This window comes from Psammomys obesus, unplaced genomic scaffold (assembly GCF_907164565.1).
Source record: "Psammomys obesus unplaced genomic scaffold, mPsaObe1.curated_primary_1811, whole genome shotgun sequence".
Lineage (NCBI taxonomy): Eukaryota > Metazoa > Chordata > Mammalia > Rodentia > Muridae > Psammomys > Psammomys obesus.
In genome coordinates this window covers 8,464,523-8,482,639 of record NW_026586816.1, presented here as the reverse complement: position 1 = coordinate 8,482,639, position 18,117 = coordinate 8,464,523, and the positions used below count along the sequence as shown (strand labels likewise).

Below are 18,117 nucleotides of genomic sequence, written 5' to 3'. Positions count from 1 at the left end.
GGTCGATGTCTATATATGTGTCTATATATGTGCTTGTGTTTGTGTGTCAGTGTGTGTGGTAGAGGTGTATATAAGTGTCTGGTTTGGTATGTGTGTATGGTGTATGTATGTGTGTGCTTGTGTTTGTGTGGATATGTGTGCGGTACATGTGTGTACAGAAGTGTCTGGTGTGGTATGTGTGTATGGTAGGTATGTATGTGTGTATTTGTGTGGTGTATTGTATATATGGCATGTGTGGTGTGTGTGTGTGTGTGTGTGCGTGTGTGTGCATGCATGTGCATGTGTCTGTGTGTCTGTGTGTGTGAGTCTGTGTCCCATGTCAGATGTGTGGCACTCAGAGGACAGCTCTCCGGAGTAAGTTTCCTCCTGCCACCTTGTGTAATCTGGGGAGCAAACTCAGGTTGTTCCGCCTGTGCACTAACACCTCTACCCATAAAGCCATCTTGTCAGCCACAGAGTCTTCTTTCTAATCCACTTTGCTGGGTGGGGTCGGTAGGATGGATGACCCACTAGTGAAAACTCACAATGAATGTAGAGCCTCCAGCTCTTTGTCTGGCCTTGAAAATGCGACTCAAGGAGAAAACCTGTGTGCAATCACTGATTCACCAAAAGTCCTAGCCTGGGGCCTTGCTTGCCTCGTCTAGACACCGTGACAGCTCCACCTGTGAGGGAAGGACCCAGAAAACACTGCCTTGCTTGGTTACTCATGAGAAACCTTCCTGTCTCCACCCAAGGGCGTGTCTCCAGCCAGAGTTTCCGTCCCAAGAAAGAGCAAGTTAATCCCAGAGAATGCGAGAGACAATGGTCCTCCATGCTTACCTCATTCCCTGACTGATGCTCAGCGCACCATCCCTCTGGGTCCTCTGGGTCTCGTCCCACCCTTGTGTGGGAACTGCCTTCCTCCCTCCTGGACCCATTCTCACCTTGGCTATTCAGCACCTATTGAAATAAGTGTCGGCATAGAGTCTATCCCTTACTATGTGCTTGGTCACATCCCTGGGAGAGGACGTGGCTGGTGATTCTCAGACTTGTGAGGGAGAGATGTTTTTGCTGTGTGTCCCGCTTTGAAACATAACGACAGAGTTCTCTGCTGAACCCTCTTGCCTGGTCAGCTGTGGTAGCACGCCTGCGCACTGAGTGATAATGGCAAGGAGGGCTTCTTTACTTTCTAATGTGGAGAATTGGTGGGCTACAACTCGCCTACCACACTGTGTGCTTTTCAACAAGGCTTTTATTAGAAAAGTACATTCTTGGCCGCACTCCCACCACGGCACTTAAATGTCCTCTCATTATCTTCCCTTTGCTAAAGAATTCAGGGGGAGAACACGCTTCTGGTCTTTCATTATTTCTAGGAGCAGAATTTGACGTAGAATATATAACAACATCTTATAGAGGAGATTTTCTGCCCTAAAGTGTGGGCTCTTTCTGTGTTACCACCTGCACATTATTTTTGTGACTTACCTTCAGTTAATGCAGACATCCTGAGGGGTAGAAATTGGGGCTTTGACCAGGGTGAACAGCTAGTAAAATGTGTATCTACACCCCCACAGCTGCCCCCTTGATTCCTTTTCTCAAAGAGTGGTTTCTGGTGGCACTAGTCTTGCTAAAAACTGCTGACTTTCGTTTTGCACTAATAACACCTGGCATCTTTATTTGCTGAGGATAAATTAGGCTTTCTGTGAACACAGAGTAGTTGTGGCTTTCTCCGCGCTCCAGCTTTCTCTGTCCTCATTAAGTAGAGAAATGTGTCTGCATTCATGATTTGTTCTTATAGTCTCATTCTCATTCTGTGCGTGTATCTGTCTATCTCTGTCTGACTGTCTGTCTCTGCTCCTGCCTCCAACATCTGTCTATCTATCTATCTATCTATCTATCTATCTATCTATCTATCTATCTATCTATCTATCATCTATCTGTCTATCTATTTATCGTCTATAATCTGTCTATCAGTTCTCTCTCTCTCTCTCTCTCTCTCTCTCTCTCTCTCTCTCTCTCCATCTGACAAAGCAGCTAAGAGCTCTTGGACCAAGGTTTGGTTCCCAGCATCTCATGGCATCTCACAACCGTCTCTCTCCAATTCCAGGAGATTCAACACCGTCTTCTGGGCTCTGAGAGTATCAGGCATGTGGTACATATACATACATGTAGACACTCATACACATAAGATTAAAAAATAGGAAATAAATAAAAAAGCCGAACACACACATTAGACATTTCGCGCAGGGCACCTTCCACCCCACAGAGCTATTTTAGTAGTGAACAAGTTGTCCATATGTATGACAATGGCTATCATTTTATACGGTTTTGCATTACTGGTTTTAGATTAAATAGCTTTAAAATAAATACTCTTTCACATTTTGTTTTATTCTTTTCAATTCCTTCTTTTTATTAACTCATATACAACAACTTGTCTTCTGGTTTGTTAAAGCAGTAAGTCAGACAACACTTGGCACAGTAAAGTCTTCAGAGTGGCTAGCTATGAAAACTCCAGAACCGCACTCATCAGAAGGACACTCTACGAAGCCGACTCATTTTCCCGTTTTTATCCACCTTATAGTATTTCATCACAGCCAACTTAACCTTCTTCCTCTATGCTTATTCTCCTTGGGAGTGGATTAAGACTTCCTCCCCTTTCTTAGCACCACACAGCATGAATGTTGTAGTCAGACAAATCACGGCCATCTTGTAGCTATTTACCAGCAAAGATCAGTCTCTGCTGAGCAGGAGGAATGCCTTCCTTGTCCTGGATCTTGGCCTTTACATTTTCTGTAGTGTCTGAGGGTTCCATGCCTAGGATGATGTCGCTGCAAGGGTCTTCACGAAAATCTGCATCTTGTCAGGGGCCCCACTGCAGATGGTGGTCAGAAAAGCACACTCACATTGTAAAATCATTTGGATTTGGAAAATGATTTTAAACGTTTTGTTAATACAGTCCTCTCAACTCACACTTCCAAATGTTAATATTTTAGGAAGTCATTAAGACCAGTCCATTAAAATGACGGCACTGCACCATCACGGACTGAGCTAAACCCAAGGCTTTATTCAGAATTTTGTTTCGTTCTGTTTTGGTACCAGAGTCCACCCCAAACCTCACATAAATTTTGGGCTCTTGATTCATGTCCTTCTCTAGTCCACATCAGATTCTCAGTATCTCAGGCTCTTTATTAGATGCAATACCTTCAAAATTTACTAGTCTAATTCACTAGTTTAATTCTACTGAATTTGACTTTGTCTTATGCTTTTAATGGCTGAAATCATTAGTAGGTTTGACTTGGGACTTACCTTATAATTAACGTTATACTTTTATCTTAATATATATTACTATTTTTCTTTCTTAGTGATTTGTCTGTCCATTGATCAATCAATCTAGATGTGTGCACAGATGCACACATATGTCTAGATAGAGATAGATGTATAAATGTGTATAGATAAAGAGCTAGAGAGACAGCCATAAAGATAGATATAGAGTTTTAGGATCTGTGATACAGTTTCTTTAACTGTGGGTCTCCACAGCTATCTCAGTTTTTATAAATGAATGTGGAGGCTGTACAAAAATTGATAACAGTAATAGCAAGTCTAAGTGTGCAATTGAATACAAATTAATCCTCAAGCAAACATGTACCAGATCAGTGGGTTTCTGGCAGTGCGTATCATATTGTTTCATGAGACTGTGCACTGCAGCCCTGGTTCTACAGAGACTGCCTGTATGACCTGTGGCCTGTTCCACCATAAAAGAGCACGGCCTGAATCACGGCAACGGCAACCTAGATTCAAGATTATGCTATGCTATGATTTGCAAGGCTTTTCTTTTTACTGTGTGCGCAAAGTTTTCCTGCCTTGTGAAAACTTAATGATTTAATTACAGAAAACAAATACTTTCAGTGTTTTCCCACTATTAATCCTGAACTTGTATCAAATTAGTATATCTTTGGGTTGTATGGTGTTTTAATATTTGATTTTAAACATTTCTTTTTGAGTTGCTGACTTGAGTGTTAGTAAGAACATCATGAGGCAGGAAAGATGTCTTAGTGGTTAAGAATGAGTAATCTTTTGCCCTGTAGAGGAATCAAGTATGGTTCTCGCACCCACAGTAGGTCCTTGGCCTTTGTGGGTGCTCACACCCACATGGCGAACACATACAGACAGAGACTCAGAGATGTACACATGATTTAAAATACTGACATGAGTGTTTTAAAGAAACAGTTAAATTAAATTTTGTCTATGATCAGGACAGAATTTGTAACAACCTCTGAAATGCCCACAAACATCGCTGCGATTTTGTTACCACATTTCTGTGAAGTAGCATTCGTAGCATTAACTGAATTATAACATCAAAATCAGTGAGCTCTGAGAAATGGAGAAGATACTCTGTACCCTGCAGCATCAGATAATTAACGAAGGTCTGTTTATTGGAAGATAGAGAAGCTCTTCCAGGTCGTTAGTATGCAGGGCTTTTGTTTTCTGTAAAATAAATAAATAAGCACCAAAGAGTTATCATTTATTTAAGGTGTATGTTTATTTACGGTAAATGTTTGACTGCATACCTGTTTCATATCCCCACATACCAAGACATATACAGCTTTCTCAGGTGAGGAGAGGTCACATGTGCAGCCAGGGTAAGAGGGGCTCCTTGATCTCAGTGTGGTGTGGGCTATGGGTGTACATTATCCCGTTCTTATATCTGTGTCGTCTGTGCTTGTGCCTTTTGCACTAATTTCAGTGCTTCAATTTTTTTTTGTAACTCAGTCAAAATCAATTTATTTTAAAGGAAAAGTGAAGGACAGTTCAAGAGACAGAACAATACGACTACAATCCCAATGGTCGGGAAGGATGTGGGCACAGAATACTATTCTAGCACCTACGAAACAGATCATGGGCGCTAGACAGGCTCACTTACAGTCTGAAGGTAGTTATGAACTCTCAGGAGGTTCGGAAACACTTTCTGAGTGAAGTTCGTGTGACTTATGGAGGCGCACGGGGGTGTTGCTTTAACATGCCTGGGAATGTCAGGTAAACGCAACTGTGATACCATCCTCTCCTTCATTCCTCTTCTCTTTCTCATCCTTCAGTGCTATGTGCTGACCTTTCTCCCCTTTCTGGTTTCCATACTTTCTTTCTTTTTCATTTTTTTCTTTCTCCAAATCCCTTCCTTCCCGCTTTCTTTCTCATTACTAGACTTGCTTCTGTCAACTTAGTTTTTAATTTGTCATCTCTTTATTATTGTTTATTATTCTGTGTGCGTGTGTGTGTGTGTGTGTGTGTGTGTGTCTGCGCGCGCGTGCGTGCGCTGGTTCCCACATACCACAGCACTTATGTGAAGTTAGAATGCAACTTCTGGGAGTTGGTCCTCTCTGACCCTGGGCTCCCATAACTAAAGCTGAGTTATGAGGCTTGCATCCCAAGCACTTTACCTATGGACTCAGCCCCTCAATCCCTGCTGACTTTTTTCTTTCTCTAGATTGTCACCTACTGCAGGAACACATCTAAGCTACATAATCATAAAACTATTAAATGGAGATGGGAAATAAAACTCTAAGGAAAATTAGGAAGCTCTGTTACCAAAGCACAAAGTTTTCTATGATTGGAGTGTAATATGCTTGGCACAATCATGTGAGAAGGTGATTAACACTGCAGTCCAATACTTCTCTTCCATCTTGAATTTATAGCTGGTGTGGAAGAACTCAGGCAAAGATTGCATGATAGCTAGTTTACATTTGGAAACACAATCGAGCGTTTATTCCACATACTTTGCCCCAAGTAAGCCCAGAGAACATCTGGGCCCCTAGGAAAGGAGGTCACATCATGTGTGTGCAGTACTTCAACATTCTAGCTTCTGCCTGGGAGTGGGTGTTCGTGAGAGACTGCTTGCCACAGCGGTGGAGGGCGGCTCCAGCCTCCCCTGCAGCTGTCAGCGCCCTGCTCTGCCCTTCCCTGCCCCTCCTCCAGTGATTCTGTTACTCAGGGCAAAGAGACCTGGCAGAGTGAAGTGACTCACTACTCCATTAGGCAACAGGACTCTGGGTTCTGACTCAAGCAGATCACAATGCACGGTCTTGGTTTCCTTGGCACCTCAGAGGCACAGGAAATCTGGGATTTGAAAGATGTGAATTCAGTATTGCCAGGGGAAAGTGCCACTGGTGGTGTGCTGAAACAGGCATGCTGATTATGTAACAGCTTCCCACCCATTTCCCACTGGTGCTGGGCTTGACATTTTATGGGACTTATTACTCTCAAAAATAACACTAAAAATGCCATGACAGGCTCAAGATGGGAATATGAACACAGGGTCCTCTCCCTGCGGAACTAGAAACCGGCTTTTTCTAATTGTGTTTCCTGGGCAGGGGCTCACAGGGCTTGGAATGATGCGTTTCCTGTTGTGTCTGACAGCTTCAGGGTCCCCAGTTAGAGCAGCGCTCGCTGTACAGTCTAGTCTGCAGAACTTGCCGCTAAGGCTTCCAGCAACCCTAACCACATGCTGACTCTTGAAGCAGAGACTGAGATGCAGAAGCCATCAATGGCTTGATAAGTTCTGTGCTGACAGCATGGACTTAGCATTTTTTTAACCTGGTGGAGGGAGTTCGTCATTTTCACAGGATAGAAATACAGATGCAACAGAAATTTCCCATTAGCGAATGCAAGATGATTTGCTTTTCTGATAACAATAGTTTTTCAAAGTTGACTGAATATGTGTTTTCATCAAATTTTTGCCTTTCCTTGAGGAAATCAGAGTATCCCATGCTCAGTATTAGAATTTCAACCCCTCCAGTTTCCTCCTTATATTATGCAAACACAAGGTGTGAGTTCGATGCCATGCCCATCAGCATCTCTGGGTTCTGAATCCTATTCACCCTCTTATATAAATAATAGTAATAATGCAATGGGAATAAGAGTTGGAATTACTGCGTCCTTCTAACTTTTGAACTCAAGCAAGCTGTTTCCACAAACACCCTGCCTCACATTAGTTTCATTGTTTGTTTGTGTTTTAAGATAAACCAAATTCAAAACATGGATGGAGCTGATGTGGTTGCGATGCTCTCCCAAATGGAACGCCCTCTGCCCCATAACCACGTCTCCCAGTGACGCAAGAGTGGAGGCAGCAAGTGCACACTGAAAGAGCTCTTTGTGAAGAGTTGTGAGGGAACCGTGGTGTGAAAATCATGTTTCTTTTCATGTAGAATTGAGGGACATGGGGTCAGAAATCACCTTGAGCTAGAGGCAGAGGGCTCATTTAAAAAAATTTTTTTTGAAAGTACACATTCATTGTTGGCAAAGCATAAGTTGTTTTCGATAAAACTGTTTTTGTGTATAAATTATTACAAATGGGCAACAGATGTTTGTGTTTAAGAGGGCTTCCTTGGATTGGTCAGCAAGATAAGAATGCATGTGGTGATTGTTAAGAAGCAGCTGGTGTCAATTTGAAAGAAAGCTGTCTTATCCTCCTCTGTCCTGACCAGTCTGAGAATAGCAGCATGGGTGTGTGAAGTTATCGGTTCAGTGGTGATATACTATCCAGACTGGTTGGAGAACTAGAGCAGTAACAGCACAGTGGAAATGCCAGCTCTTGCTGTTAAGCTCCTTGGATGTTTCTCTAAGTGCTCTAACTAGCTGTGTAGTCTCATTTTCTTCAGTCATTTGTATGGCTGATTTCAGATAATACATTCTAGTAATTCCATTACAAAGGCGACAAATTTTATCTCCTATAAAATAGCTCATGCCTGGAATTTAACTAGAAGTGTGTCCATGGTTATCCTATGTAGACAATTTTTAACACTAAAATCTAGAAAGGAAGTTGTGGTGGTTTGCAGGCCTGCTTTGTTTCAGCTGGTAGATGTTCATATGGATAGATGGCAATGGAGAAGGCAGGACCCCTGTCACCCCTGTCCCCTGTTAGGAATGACGTGTGAAAACTAATTTGGTTATTGATTATGTATAAAGAAAAGGATTATAAGACACAATCCTAGAGACCTTTATTTTGGAGAGCAACGGTTGTAGTCCCACAAGCACTAAAGTGATTGATGGAATTCAAGCAACTAGAATTATTTCCGAATCTGCCTTTTGATAGTGGACTGTGCTTTTCCTTGTGTTAGTCTTTTTTTTTTTTTTTAATTGAGTTAGGTAAGGTTGTGTGTTGCACCAATCTCAAGTCTATGGAGGTTGGTTTCCAAGATAGAGAACATTCCCAACATCCTAGGACCCTCCTCCACCTCTCCTCACCTCCTTCTTTCTCTCCACATGAACAGCCATAATTCTGGGCCAGGTCACAATGGCAGGACATAGAAAACTGTAATTAACTCTGGTCTTTCTCAAAGGCTCTACTATGAAATGCCTCTTTGTTTTAAAAATTCTTTTAAAAGATTTGTTGAGTGTGTTGTTTAGTTGTATGTCTGTTTACCATTCATATGCCTGATGCTGAGAAAAGTCGGCAAAGGGCTTCTGACAACCCGCAACTGGAGTTATGGATGGTTGTGAGTCACTATGTAGATGCCGGGAATTGAATACAAGTCGTCTTGGAGAGGGAAAACCTGTTAACTGCTGAGCACACGCTCCAGCCCCAGAAACCTCTGTAAAGCACTAATGGCCATAGTGCCTGGCCTGACAGACAGTGTTTGGATCACAAACAGGGCCACAGGACAGCAAACTGGTGGTTACAGACAAGATGGTCGTCCTTCTGTCAGGGGGAGCACTACACTTCCCTTTCTGATAGGAAGGACGTTGCCCAATAAACCATTTGAAATTCACTTACACTGTTGCAAACACAAGTTAGTCATTCTCTTTATTCCTACATGGGATCCCATTTATGTATAGGTCAGTACTTATATATCTGTTCATCCGTTTGGCGGGCATTTGAGCTTTTCCTTTTCTTAATTTAGCCATTGGAAACAAAGCTGAGAAGAATATTCTTGCACATTCTTCTTGTGAACAGTTGTGTTCATTTCTCATAGATACCTGTGAGGACTTGAATTGCTAGGTGATAAAACTGCTTAGAAATTTTAGCATTCTATAGGGTGTGTACTAGTATTCACTGTGGTTTTAATTTGCATTTGCTTGAAAAGAATGAGACTGAATATTTTTCCATATTGCTATCAGGTATTTGGATCTTCTCTCATAGAATAATTTCCCAAGCCTATTGCTCATTTCAACATCAGACTGGACTGTTTTCTTCTCTGTTTGTAATAATTTATGTATTGCAAGTATAAATTCATTGTCTCAGATGAACTTGAATCATCCCTTGGTCTGACTGGGTACTTCACTGTACTTTTAAAAATTTTTTATTTTGAGACAAAGACTTCCCATATAGCCCAGGCTAGCCTCAAACTTGATGTTCACCTGCTCTAAACTCCATATCCAGCACCATTTTACTGTCTTAGTTTTCAGTGAACAGACAATCTGTATATGTTAGATTTCAATAGAATTGTCTTTTTAATAATTCATGATTGTCCATGACCTGCTTATGGAGGATATAAATCTGCTGTCTCGTTACTTATATGCCTCTACTGTGATTGTACTTTTAAATCTCCTAGAAGAAGTTTTAATGTGTTCTTAGTAGCAGAAATTTGAACTACACATAGTCAAGATCATCATCACTAAAATTAATTACTACTTTCCAATCAATCCTAAGCACCCTTTTCTATAGGGTGTATAAGGATTAGCATGATGTGTATGAATGTTGTGAGTGTGGAAACTGTCGCTATTGCTTATCCTGTTGTGCTTACACACTTCTAGTCTTATTAATGGTATGGGCGTGGGCCTGCGACTTTCCTGATAACCGCCATCAGTTAACACAGACTGTGAAGTCGCCATAGCTAAGTCCTGGGATGTGTGGGTAGGCTGTTTGCCATGGCTGATGCCAACTACAAGCTTTCTCTGTACGTTACTTCCTTATATGTGTTTACTACTACTAATAATAACAATTAAACTTTCCAAATACTTATAATTCATTTTGCAAAGCACTTTATTTTGAAAAACACATCCACAAGGTATAGTAAAATAAATTAGATAACAATTTATTTAAAAATTTGGGAAATAACTGGGCATGGTGTCTCACAACTGTAATCCCAGCACTCCGGGAGACAAAGGAAGTCTGATCTCTGTAAGCTTGAGGCCAGCCTGGTGTACAAAGCGAAGCTAGGACAGAACAGCCAAGGCAACACAGAGAAACCTGTCTTGAAAAACCCAAACAAAAAAGCTCTCTGTGCGTGGGAATACTCAACTAATATTTCATAGAGCTCGCAAGCTCTCAGCCTTGTGTAGTTCCTTCTCAGTGTGTCCTTCTGTTTACTGGAGTGGTCTAGATACTGATTCGGGGTCCTCAGTCCTCATTGCTTACTAATAACACCTTGGGGAGACTATAAAAATCAGACTGCAAAATCTCTATCTAACCCAGGGCCTTCTCTAGATTACCTGGGCTAAGCATTTACTGCATAGTGCTAGAATGTTCTTCGAAGTTACTGATGCTCTTCGATGGAGACAGAGTTTAAGAACTACTGGATTTACTGGAATGGTAGTGCATGCCTCAGGAGGCAGAGGCAGAGGCAGGCATATCTCTGCGCTCCAGGCCAGTCTGGTCTATAAAACAAGTTCCAGAACAGCCAGGACTGTTGCACAAAGAAACACTGTTTTGAAAGAAATTCTCCCCATTCCACCACCACCAAGCAGTAGATTCAATTTATAAAACAAATCAGTATTGGGATCACATGGCTGAACCCCTGGTCACTCTCTTCCAGCTGCTCCTCAGATCTGCTACCTCTAGGCTACATGTTCACATCCTGATTCTTTCATCAATGCACTAAGCCCTAGAGAACACACAGATTGACTGTGGGCTTTTCGAGCACTTCTCAAAAGAATAGGGTAATGCCTTCAATATGAACTGTCAACTAACTTTCACTAGAAAGTATATGACATCCAAGTGTGTAAATATGTCAAAAGAGAGAGATTTGAGAATGAAACCTGGGAGCAAATAAAAATCATCTTAGAACTATTCATTCAGCCAGAAAATCAGGTTATACAATTATGGCACATATCTCTAGTTCCTATAGTGAAATCTCACAGGCATAGAAAAGAATCTGCTGAAACATCGAATTATCAGTAGTTGTCATGTCTGGCTTCTCTGTGATTTAAAGCTCTCTGTTTGGCTAACTGTGTGTTGCGATTTTTTATGATAAACTATTGAATGTTTTAAAGAAGCAATTTAAAAGCATAACACAACAAAGAAGCATTCATTTAGAAGAGATTGGTGAAACTACTTTCACTATTGACTAGGCTAAACATAAACAGGGGCCTCAGAAGAAAAATATGACATTTTTTTAAAACATAGATTTAACACATAGACTTAGATTTCCTGTGGAAGAGACAGGAATCCTCAGTTTATATTCTCATGAAGTTTGTGTTTTCTCATATTCCTGAGAAAAATATGTAAAGACATTAGGGATCATTGAGTGTGTGGGATAACTCCTTGTGATGTTAGTGACTTTGATTTTTTTTCTCTAAAGAAAACTTGAAAGGATTTGGCTTCGTAAAAGCTGCTTTTAACTTAAATATACACCTTTTATTTTTGAAGCATTAAGGAGCTTCATTGATTTATATTAGATTCAGCTGGGTAAGGATCAGACACTTGCAATTTAACTGTTGGACCCTCTAAGAATGATGTTCTTTGCTGGAAGCATGGAAATGTTTAAAATGCAAATACCTCATGATTCAGTTCCTAATAGTCAGGTCTCCAAAAGGTAGGAGGAGTCCATTTACAAACCGAATCCCTCATTGATTGACATATGGGCTTTGCCTGCTTAGTTCATCATTGACATCATTATTATCAATGTGCTCTTATATCTGTGCCTTTAGGAGGCTTTTAAGTCACCTTATAAGGCAAAACCTTGTGCTAAATCAAAATTTCCCAATTCCTCATCAAAGTACGTTTTCTTCAAAGCAGAGGGAGGCGTCACAGAAAACCACAGCCAGTACAGCTTGTGGGGCCCAATGGATACAAACATCCAGTATAACTCCTGCACCCAAGGCTTGGTGGTCATGGTGCAAGGCAGGACGGAAAGACTGCGGGAGCCAGGAGTCTGCTGTGAGATTGCATCACCTAGGAATGTTGGAGGCTACGCCCAGGAAGGCTCATCAGCAGCATGACAACCTTAACCTGAGCTGAACACAGATAACACCAATAGACGTGCTAGAGTGGACCAGCTAAAGCAGGAGGGTCTCAACTCTGCATGGAAAACCACAGGCAACAGAGGAGTGCTGAGAACATGAGAAGCAGTCTTCCCAGAGAAGAGCGCACCATTTTTTAATCTGCCGAGTACCACAGAAAAGAGACTGATATCTACAGAATCTTTTTTTTTTTTTTTTTTCTTGAAGAAAGTGTCTCACTCATTACCTCTGGCTGGCTTAGAACTCACCAGAATTCTCCCAATCAGCATCCTGAGTGCATAAATTATAGTCATTTGCTCCAACACTTGCTGTCCTAGCCATACCATATGAAAAATACATTTAAAAATGTATGAACGTTTAAAAAATGTTCAGTCACTGTCCATGTCCTGTGAGATACACTACGAAAGATAAATGTGAACAATAGCACCAAAGTGGTGAATCTGGGTCTTTTGACCCATTCAAACAGAATAGTAGATCCAGATCACATTAGTGAATAAATATATAATAATAAATAAAAATAAAGTTTTTTGAATTCCCTTCTTTAGATTATTCTCTCTTCCTCTCTTTCCATTGCTATTTAAGAAATCACTCTAGAACTCAGGGGTTTAAGATGAGTTATCTTTTTATGTTGCCTTGTGTGCTGGCTGTTGCCCTAGTTAGTTTTAATCCTCAGCTTGACACAACTCTGATTTATCTGAGAGAAAAGCCTTGACTGAGGAACTACTGAGCTTAGCTGGTTTGGGGGTTAGTCTGTGGGGACTGTGTTGTAAACTGATAGCCCACTGTTGGCAGCACCATCCCTAGGGTAGTGGTCTGGGCTATTGACAAACACTTAGCTAAGCATGAGCTGACAGTAGGCAAGAAGTGCTCCTCTCTGCTTTCTGCTTTCAGGTTTGTGCCTTATGTGTTTGCCTAGACTTCCCTCAGTGATGGACTGTGATCTGGAAATGTGAGATGAAATAAATCCTGTTCTCTCTTAAGTTGTTTTGGGCCACAGTGTTTGTTCCAGCAAAAGAATGAAGCTAGAACAGCTGTGATTCATGGGACAGATGAAGTCATTCATGTCTTGTGCGCACATGGTTGCTGGGGATGAAGTCCTAAGAGGGCTTAACAGTCTTCACGCACAAGATGTCCTCTTTAGTATATGGGTTTCACATACTAAATTCGTCCTTACTTTTACTGTACCGAAGGTCTTGACCCAGAAACAAATAAGATTTGTTTTGTTTAATGGCCTAACATTTTATAAGAAGTTTAAGCTGATTAATTATGAACTGTAGGTAATCAAGAATACATTTTGCAATATTCTCTGAGAATCAGTTTCAGTCACAGGGCAGAACCAGCTTGGGCTTATTTAGAAGGAATGTTTTCAGTTCTCATTTTCTCTGTGTATATGTGGAAACGTTTAAGGCATGCACCCTTCCCCCGTCAGAGTGGATTCGCTCTGGCACAGCAGGCTGGGGAATTCCTAGCTTCTCCTTGTTCTGTGTGCTTCACCTAGGAATGTAGCAGTGCAAGCTTCAACAGCCAGATTCTTCCTCATCCTGGTTACTCATGGAATCAGCTTGATGTGAAAGCCCCCGGAATCATTAGATGATAGTTTGTACAGTATTCTCGGATAACAAGCAGTTATGCATTCATTTCTTTGTATTCATCCCAACTCCCTATTAAACTGTTATTTTCATCTCTCTCACACTGCTGAAAAAAAAATGAGGCTCAGAATTTATCCACAACCATGCAGTTAATTAAGGGCATATGACTTGGTCAGCTCTCTGAAGTTCCATTATGCTACATTGACACACAAAACAAATATCCCCAGGATTAGCAGCAATGCTTAAGAGGTCAGTATTACCTTTTATGGAGTGGCAGGGAAAGGCTTTGCTTTATTGTCTTTGGGCTTAGACTGTGATCATCTGATTATGGAAATTCTGCTGGCACAGATGTTAGGGAAAGATCCAGAAAGATATTCGAGGTACAGCAGTATGAACTAACTCAGTCAGTGTCCCAGATACTTAAAATGTTCTAGATGTTTTATGTTTTCTTTCTCTCCTTTTAAAATAGAAGGATACACTTTTCTTCTTTATTTAAAAATAGACTTTAATATAAAAAAATGGTTCCTTATTTAAGTTGACCGATATCTTACTTATTGATTGATGTAGATTTTGTTATTTTGTGGTATGCAGTGTGTAATGATCAGGTTAGGATAATTTGCATTTCCCTCAAAACTGTGACCCAGCATGGTTTGTTAATGTGTCCATTCACTGTACCTCTCTCTGTCCTGCCATCTTCTTTCTATCTCTCTCCTTATCTCTACTCATTCCAGTTTGATAATGATTAACTTACTGTGTTCTTTGATGAGATTAACTTGGTTTTTTGCATGTGTATGTGTGACTATTGTGTGTTTATGTATGTGTGTTTGAATGTATGTAGGTACCTGTACACATAGGTACAGGTTGTATATATGTGTGTGTGTGTGTGTGTGTGTGTGTGTGTGTGTGTGTGTTAGCCAGCTTGCTGAGGGGGAATGCCTTGTCTTCATTCCTCTCCCCGACCCAGTGCTATGATAACAAGTAGGCTACCACATGCACTCAGAGTTTACCTGGGTTGTGGGGATCCAAATTTTGTTCCTCATATTTGCACTATAAATGTTTTACCCACTGAGCCATTTCTCTATCCTGAGATCACTTTTTTCATATAATAAGAATATGTGATATTGACATTTGTAAAAAAGACTAATTTTGAAAGGTCATAAGAGCAACAGAAGAAATGCAAAAAAAAAATTGTTGCCATATCCTACCATACAAAAGGTACAGAAGTCAGCTTTTTGCTTTTCTCACCTAACAACCACTGTCAGAGGCACCTTTGTGTGGAAGAGAGCATCCGATTGTCCTGGGAGGGAGAGATTGGAAGAGAGCATCTGATTGTCCTGGGAGGGAGAGATTGGAAAAGCACAGTTCTGTCTTTTAAGGAACTCAGGTTTGTGAGAGACAAAAGACCTTTTTAACAATTAAAACAGAAAAGAAAGTGGCAGTTAACAAATGTGTGTGATAAGGTGACATAGAATATGTATTTTACAAAGGGAGATAATTGAATCCATGGAAGCTATCTTAAGGTGAGAGCTTTGGTGTTGGAGGAGTTGGGGAGACATGGAAGAGACACTGGAGACTGAAAAAACCCCACAAATAGCTGCAGGGCCGAGTTGATGTCACCAGATGTGGATTCTGTGGGATTTGACAGTTGTTGGAAAGTGGATAAGAGAGTACGATATAGTAAAACTTTAGATCTGGATAGCCAGACACTTGGCAATTCTACCATGGATCTATAGAAATGACACTGAGCAGGAGTATATCAAAACTGAAATTCTATGACATACTCAGAACTAGAAAATTCAACAAAAGTTTGATTATAGTCCACAGGTTTTCTTATGGGGTAAAATGAACAAAGGGTAGAGAGAAAAACAGGCATTAATCACTGATTTTTATAACTGATGAACTTGAAGTGATAACAGAATGAAGCACCTAGAAGGACAGAACTATATGAAGCAGCCACATCATCACAGCTGACTGCAGAGAAAGTGGACTGCCAAGAGCAGCCGTTTAGGAAATCAGCAAAGAGAACACTTCCCCTCACCCCGTTTGCCAAGCTCCTTGCAGTCTCTATTGCCAAAGACACCTTCAAGTTCAAGAATATGGAGGGGAAATGTTCACGTGATCAGCTTCACAGAGTAGGCTGGGCAAGCTGGTAGAGGTTGAGTCAGCCATAGATCTGAGCCTATGTTGGGTCTAGAAGTGACATTTGTGGAAACGCTCACACACGCACACACACACACACACACACACACACACACACACACACGGGACAGGGGGAGACAAAGACAAAGAGAGACAGAGAAACTGGATGAGAAGAGAAAATGGAGAGGGAGAGAGAGAAATACATAGAAAATAAAAGGGAAATTGGGCTTTATTGCTCTGAGTGGAAATGAAGTCCCCACAAGGTAGTGTCTGAGATATTTCCCGTCTTCTACAGAAACTGAAAACAACCAGGGCTATGCACTCTTCCCAAGAGGGCATTCTACTTCCAAATTAAGAGTGGGATTATTTTTCTTGTCTGCCTCTCTGTTCATGTCAAAGCACTCACTGTTGTTAGGCAGTTGTTTGCTTCAATATTATGTGTATTTACTTCCAGATTTTTTGGCAACTAATTACCACAAGCCTAGGGTTTAGCAAATGTACCACTGGTTCCCCTGGCCAGAAAGGACAAGTGTGGTTCTTTCTGGTGTAACTTGACAAGAAAATCTGTTTTGTTGCCTTATTCCAGAGGCTATGCTGTTTGGTGGGTGGCCCTTTTCCGTCTTAAACAACTTTCACTCTGTACCTCCTCTGACTGTAACTCCTTTTTCAAGGACCATAAGACTACAAAGAACCCATCTAAGTCAGAGCCCTCAGCTTACTCAGGACTGAACATGTTCTTTTTGCCACAGAAGAGAATATTCACAAGATCTGGGATTAGGATGTGGACATATTTAGGGCAATGTTAATCCTGTAACAATTGATTTCTATATAATTATCTATATGGGTGGAATGATGGTTTAGCCCAGGAACCAAGACATGTCCTCTATTGCAGATGAATCCTATTACTACCGCTTCCCCGTTCCCTATCTTACATCAGTTATTTAACTATTTCAGTGTCCCCATCCGCCATCTGTGAAGTAGGGGAGGTAGTGTGCAGATTTCCAGTTTGGGGTAGGAAGCCAGGCTTCTGTCATGGGTCATGTAAAATGTCTGTCTCTGATTGAGTAATCAGGAAGTATAATCTACTACTATTCCTTCAGTTATTTTATGCAAATATGTATCTACACAGACATATATGTAGGCTTAGATTTTTCAAACATCTACTTCATTTAAGGTTCTTAAACACCTGTACTTTCCTTCCAACTCCCCAACCCTTGGTAAGAGATTAGTACAGAAAGGGTCCACTGACCTCTTTTAACTACTTCCTGCTGATTAGGGTCATTAGGTTCTTTGGGAATATACCAGTCTTAATGGTGAGGATACCAGAAGTCCAGTCAAACAGCAAAGCAACAAACAGCAAGCACCAACAGTGGTGCCACTCAGCAAAAGCGGCCAGACTCCACCCAAATGGCATGAGTCCCCTGAAGTGGCAAAGAAGCAGGACATGTTCTCTGGAGTGTTTCTCTCTAGGAAAGCCAGCAAAGTGATCCGAATCATTTCAAAGTGAAGAGGTGTCTCACTGTCTGAACACTTCTGTTTGTCCCTTCTCAGAGTCCACATGAGGATGTTTTCCAGCTAGCAAAAACCATGCCCCTCTCATCAGGTGGTTTCAGGCTGACAAACATCACACATCACGTGCCTTTTCACAACGGCTGTTTCTCATGGGGAGGGGTGTGGGAATATTCCCATATCCTACACTTTGAACCAAAACAAAAAGCTTGTTTGCATGACACAACTGAGTTTCCAAAGAAACCAGAAACTACCACATCATATATATTTAATGCTCTAATTAGAAGAGTGTTATCCATCTCAAGCATACAAGATTCAACTGTTTCTCTAACAGCAATGGTCACAGGCTCAAAAGATGCCATCACTTGTCGATTTTTATAAGAATCTAAAGCATCTTGCTTATTTCTCATACAAGTGACAGTATCTAAAAATGTTGATAATGGTGGCAGAAGGCCAAGGGGAGAATAGGAATGAGAAGAGGTTACCTGCATAGCACAGCTGGCCAACCTTATCTGAAGAGGGGGAAAAAAGCATAAGAAATCATGTCTGTGTTCTGTTGAATTTCTTCTCTAATAGCAAAAGTGTGATGATTTTAGGAAATAAGCACCATTTGAAGATATCATTTTTGAAAATAATATTTTTTTGAGAAAGCATCTAGTTATATAGCCAAGGCTGACCTCAAAGTCACCCTGTCTTAGCTGACTATGTACTAAGATTTCAGGAAACACCA

The 18,117-nt window shown here is 41.0% G+C and overlaps 1 protein-coding gene and 1 pseudogene across 6 annotated transcripts in view; one reads left to right on the top strand and one right to left on the bottom strand.

Moving 5' to 3' along the window:
• Positions 1–18,117, top strand: part of Macrod2 (mono-ADP ribosylhydrolase 2) — a 1,832,027-nt gene that overhangs the window by 864,552 nt on the left and 949,358 nt on the right. The gene's annotated exons all lie outside the window — the stretch shown is intronic.
• On the bottom strand, positions 2,389–2,832 carry LOC129672929 (ubiquitin-40S ribosomal protein S27a-like; annotated as a pseudogene).